Source organism: Nomascus leucogenys, chromosome 7b (genome assembly GCF_006542625.1).
Source record: "Nomascus leucogenys isolate Asia chromosome 7b, Asia_NLE_v1, whole genome shotgun sequence".
NCBI lineage: Eukaryota > Metazoa > Chordata > Mammalia > Primates > Hylobatidae > Nomascus > Nomascus leucogenys.
In genome coordinates, this window is record NC_044387.1 from 83,532,410 (window position 1) to 83,538,868 (window position 6,459).

A 6,459-nucleotide genomic window follows, 5' to 3' on the forward strand; every position below is an offset into this window, starting at 1 on the left:
CTAGAAGATACCATTAGGGATATATGAAAAAAACAACAACAACAACAACAACAAAAGCATACTTTTTTCCTATTCTCTACTCTTTACTCTCACACAACTACTCAATACACTTCATCTCTGGTCATCAAAATGTGCGAGTATTTCTCCCACCAGCAACCACTTCTGCAGTGTACACCAGCTGATTGTCCTATATTCTATCTACCTGGAGATAGCATCAAATCCCACAGGTTAAGGGCTCAGACCACAGGACAGTCCCCAAGCCAGTCACAAGTTCAGGCCTCTGGAAATTTTTACCAACTTTCTATTTAGGGTCCCCACAACCCTTTCCATAGGTTTGATTCATTTGCTAAAGCAGTTCACAGTGTTTATCCAATTATTATAAAGGATATTACAAAGGATGTAGATAAATAGCCAGATGGAAGATTTGTGCAGGGCAAGGCTTGAAAGAAGGGATGTGGAGCTTCTGTGCCTTCTCTGGCTTCACAACCCTTCAGGAACTCCCATGTGTTCAGCAGTCAGGAAGCTCCCAGCACCCTGTCCTTTTGAGTTTTTATGCAGGCTTCATTATATAGGCATGATTGATTACATCATTGACCACTGGTGATCAACTTAACCTTCAGCCTATCTCTTCTTCCCAGAGGTTGGAGGGTGAAGCTAAAAGTTTCAACTCTCTAATCCTGCCTTGTTCTTTCTGGCGACCTTCCCTATTTTTACTGTCCAGGGGTCCCCAGCCACCTGTCATCTGATTAGCATTATCATTCTGGAGATTCCAAGGGTCTTTGGAGCTGTATGTTGAGAAATGGGGAGGAAGACCAAATATATCTTTCACAATTTCACAGGCACCAACCCTGTACACCTTGATCTCAAACTTCTGGTTTCTAGAATTGTGAGAAAATCATTTTCTGTTGTTTAGGCTACCCAGTCTGTGGTGTTTTGTTATGGCAACCCCAGCCTACTAACATACCTGTTATTACCACATCTATTGGACCTGGCATTGGAGTTCCTAAATAATATAATGACAGATAGATGACAGATTAGATAGATAGATAGATAGATAGGCTATAAGAATAGGAAAGAAAAAAATAAAATTGTAACTATAATGATTTTATTATTGTATACATAAAAATTCAAAGGAATCTACCACTGGAATATAAAAATTGCTAAGATAATTAGAAAATTTTCAGAATACAAAATCAGTGTATAGCATTTGACCTTTTCTACACAGCCATGAATAATTACAAAAAAATACCTTTAATAAGCATACTAATTATATAACAAAAAAATAAGATAGTATAATTTTAAATAATATGTGGCACCATTATGAATAAAATTATATTTAAAGAATTGAATGACATGAAAGAAAATCACATTACATGTGGAAATTCTGTGAAAGGAAAATAAATTATGGGACCCTCCTTTCCCCTCCCCAAGGGAAAAGTCAAGCTGGGAACTGCCTCCTGTTTTATTCCTAAATAAGATAGCTACAAAGATGAAAAGCTACATACCTCCCTCACAATTTGCCCACATGGAAATTCCTTGTGGACAAATCACAGACAGAAGTAAATTGTGTATTCAAAAAAGGCTGATTAAGGACTCAAAAGAATGCAATCTTTCATCTCTTATCTGCTTATGACCTGGAAGCCCCCACCTCAAGTTGTCCCACCTTACCAGCCTGAACTGATGTCTCATGTCTCCCTAAAATGTATAAAAGCAAGCTGTTCCCCGACCACCTTGGGCACATGTCATCAGGATCTCTTGAGACTATGTTACAGGCACATCCTTAACCTTGGAAAAATAAACTCTGTAAATTGATTGAGATCTGTCTCAGATAACTTTTGGTTTATAATACATTATGTTCATAACTAAGAAGACTCAATATTAGAAAGGTTTCAATTCTCCTTGATTAATATAGAGAATCAATGCAATTGCAAAAGATTTTTGTGGAACTCGTAAGTTGATTCTAAAACTTATATGAAAGTGCAAATTGCCAAACATAGCTTAAACACTTCAGAAGAATAAAAACAAGTCCAGTGGGAGGAAGTTGCCTTTTCAGATATCAATATTTCTTATAAACCTCCAATAATTTAGGATGGGTAGTATTGATGCTATGTAAATAAATAGATGAATGAAAGAGAATGAAGATCCTGCAAACAGATTCGTAAATATATAGAAATTTAGTGTATGACAGAGCACGAATTGCAGGTCCATGAGGAAAAAGTAGACCATTAGGTAAATATTGTTAAGTCAAATAGTTATCCCATGGGGTAAAACAAAGTATAAGAAATTTGATAACTTTCTCACCATATTCACAAGAAGCCAAGGAAATTAAAAAAAAAAAAATACAGACCTTCAGTTTAAGATTAGTACTATGGGTCAGGAGCAGTGACTCACCCTTGTAATCCCAGCACTTTGGGAGGCTGAGGTGGGTGGATTTCTTGAGCTCAGAAGTTTGAGATCAACCTGGGCAACATGGAGAAACCCCATCCTACTAAAAATACAAAAACTAGCCCGGGTGGTGGCATCCACCTGTAGTCCCAGATACACAGGGGGCTGAGGTGGGAGGATCTCCTGAGCTGGGGGACCCAGGTTACAGTGAGCTGTGATCGCACCACTGCACGCCAGTCTGGGTGACAGAGGTAGGCCCTGTCTCAAAAAGAAAACAAAACAAATAAGATTAGTACCATGTGGCCGGGCACGGTGGCTCACACCTGTAATGCCAGCATTTTGGGGGACCGAGTTGGGTGGATCACAAGATTAGGAGTTTGAGACCAGCCTAACCAACATGGTGAAACACCGCCTCTACTAAAAATACAAAAATTAGCCTGGTGTGGTGGTGAGCACCTATAATCCCAGCTACTCAAGAGGCTGAGGCAGGAGAATTGCTTGAACCCAGGAAGCGGAGGTTGCAGTGAGCCGAGATTGCACCACTGCACTCTATCCTGGGAGACAGAGCGAGACTCCATCTAAAAAAAAAAAAAAAAAAAAAAAAATTATAACCATGTCACCATGGCCCTCCTATTAGTTACATTTCTGGAACTTAAAAAATCAATCAATCAATCAATCCTGATACTCAGGTTTCTTCTAACTCTATACTGGCTTTACAACACTAGAGAAGATATAGAAGTCAAGCAGATGGAGGGTATTTTGAGATTTCTGCTTGACGCAAGAAAGTTTATCAATAAAGAGGAGTTAATGGTAAGTATTTATTTAAGGAAAGAAGAATGGAATTAAAACAATTGGAATTCCAAGACCAAGAATTTGGAGAAGTATAAGTAAATGCCATTTTAAACATTTATGCATTGTGGTAGCCAGAACTCTAAAATGATTTCCAGTGACATTTGCCCTTGTATGATCAATTCCCCTTCAAATGTGGGTGCAACCTGTGAGTAGGTATCACTCCCATGATTGTTTCATTACATGACAAAGGAAAGTTAGTCAGTTGGGCCTCACCTGGTCAAATGAGCCCTTTAAAAGCAGAGAGTGTTCTAGCATTGAGGCAGAAGAGGTAGTCAGAGAGATTCCAAGAGTGACAAGGACTTACACACTTGCTTGTTTGAATGCGGAGGCAAGGATCTGAGGTGTAGGTGCATGAATACAACCTGAAAACTGCCTCCAGGAGCTGATAGCAGCCCCCAGTCAGCAGCTAGCAAGACCACGGGGACCTCAGCCTTACAAATGAATTCTGCCAACAACATGAATGAGCTTGAAAGGAGAGTGTTCCTCAGAGCCTCCAGACGCGAGACCAGTCCAGATGTGCTTTGATTTGGGAGCTATGAAACTATAAGCAGAAAACCAGGAGAGCTCACCCAGAGCTTGACCTACAGAATCATGAACTAACAATTGGGTGTGGTTTTATGCCACCAGGTTTATAGTAATTTGGTGTACACCAATACAAACCAACACATAATTATATATTCAAATAATGCCTTTTTGAAAAATGTAACAATGTTTAAAGCGTGGTGATATCTGTCACCACGTTAATACTTAAAGGTTTTCGAGGCTAGGCTTTTCATAATTAGGTATGGTAATATAGGCGAGGTGATAAAAAACTAAAGTTTATTAAAAATAAATAGTTTAAATAGCAAAAAATTGTTTCAAGGTAACTGATGAGAACTGTTTTTTTCCTCCAAGAGGTATAACTGCTTCTTCCTGTGGGTGGATGAAAGCAAGTCACCTTAGAGCACTCATTTGAAAAACTCCCCTTCTTCATATAAATGTTTAAAGGGTAGCACTCTATCACCCTGTGAAAAGTGCAAAACACTACATTCGATGGTGAGACTAAAGCAGCTTCTCACTACACCCCGTGGCATGCAGAATTGTCATGAGAGAGCTGACGAGTCTTCTCCTAGAAACAGGATCAGGCATCTTGCCCTCTTGCTTTTCAGTTGCAACATTATGAGAGACTAATGAATCAGGATTGTCTGCTGATAGGAAAGGACACAAAGGTCTCTGCAAAGGGGACTTATCAAGAGGGCAGTGGCAGAGCTGGGAGGAGGGTGCAGGCTCCCTGTCAGGGTCTGATTGTTCCTAGGGAGAGACATTTCCAGCCAGAGCTTGTATACGACTGAATGTCCATCTGGATTCAACCGTGACTTGAAAAACAATTTCTCTGCATAAGGACACAAACTAGGAAAAACTGTAAAATGGGAACTCTTAGCATGGATTTTAGTCAATAAAATTACAACAACACTAAATAAAAATCCACCAAACTATATAGTATCATTTCCCATGAGAGACATACCATGAAATGAGAACAGAGACAAAGGCAGCCTAAAAACAGATGCCCAAAACCACACAGACCATTTATCAATTCAGGACGAATGGGTGGATTGCTGATAACGAACAGGAGGGAATTGAGTGAACAATCCGAAAACAAAAACAAAATATGGGGCAAGAACAGATTAATACTCTGACACACTGCAGCCTTTTATACCAGTTTCTTAATAAAGCAGCTCACACTTGAAAAGTACACCAAGAAAGGCACTCAGTAAAATCGCTGCTCTCCTGATTTGTTAACAGGGATGCACTCTTGAGTCTTAATCAATGTAGGTTACATTGATGTTGATTAGAGGGCTGTTAATTTGCAGCTCGTGATCAAAACCTGTATGTGTGCATGAGTTTGTGTGTGTGTGTGCCTGTGTGTGTGTTTCCAGAGCTTCAAAAAATCCTAATGTGAAGATCCTACTTTTGCCTCTATCAGTTCCCATCCAGGAGCGTGGTGGGCAGGGCTGTTCATCCCCGCATTGCTCTGTTCACTGCTGAAGGATTCCTCACAGGCTTCAGTCTCCCTTTCTGCCAGCGTACAAAACAGGAAAAGGAGGCATAGCCCTTGTATATTCAGAGGACAGAATTTCCTCTGTTTTCACAAATCCAAAAAAAATCTCCTTTCCACTTTATTCTTAAAGACTCAGTGGCTTGAAAGTCTCCTTCAAACCTGAGATTCTATCATTTTATGTAGTAAACACTTCTATCCGCTTTTTAGCAAGAGATTAACTATATATAATCTGAAAGCTTTAAAATAGCATTTAAAATGATCGAAAAATGCCAACTTTTAAGGCTCTCTCAGAAGCAATTTCCCAAAATCTGTTCTCAGAGATGATCACAGAATATTGTGAGGATGAATGAACGAATGAACAAACAAATCAGCTAGCTAGGGAAAGACTGCATGGCATGACAGTTGTGCAGATACACATGCACAAACACAGTATCCACCAGTATATTAAATTGTCTAGCATCACAAATCTTCAGGTCCCTCATTTTTAAACCTGATGTCTATGATGTTATCTACAAAATTTCAAGGTCGTATGAGTCCCAGTACACTGGGTGTCTTCGGTCATTCCCTCCTTCAGCTGCTGCAGTGAACACAGAGTTGCCCCAACCATACCACCTTCTTTCAAGATTGGAGCACTCTTCCCCCAGCTTCCAGATTGCTAACAGCTGTCAGGTCGCAGGATCTCTGTACCAGATGACTACCCTCAGCCTAAGCCAACTGCCTTGCTCAAGGTTACACTTCCTTCTCAGGGCAACTGTCAGCCCATGATTGGTCAGTGAGTACAGGGGAAGGAGTCGAAAGACCCAGCCCTCCTGATGGAATTCAGGGTAACTTTGAAAAACTATTTTATCTCTAGAGCTCCCTGTAGGATTGGCTAATGCATCTACTGTGGTTCCCTAAGTTCAATCCTGCTTTCTGTCCTCAAGATCCATTCTAATCCTGAGAGCACTTCCTTCTGCAAGCACCCATCACTGCCTCTCAGTTAGCTTCCTAGGTAACCTTACCTGTGACTGTAGCAGTTTCTTAGTAGGAAAGTAATATATGAGTATAGTCCCAAAGCCTACTTATCTTGGATCTCTCTGTTTTCTAAACCAGTCCAAAAGCTGAATGATAAAAAAAATGAGCAAGTTCATTAAGGCAAAATAGCCAAAACTTACAGAAATGCATTTTGTTTGTATCCTAATTAA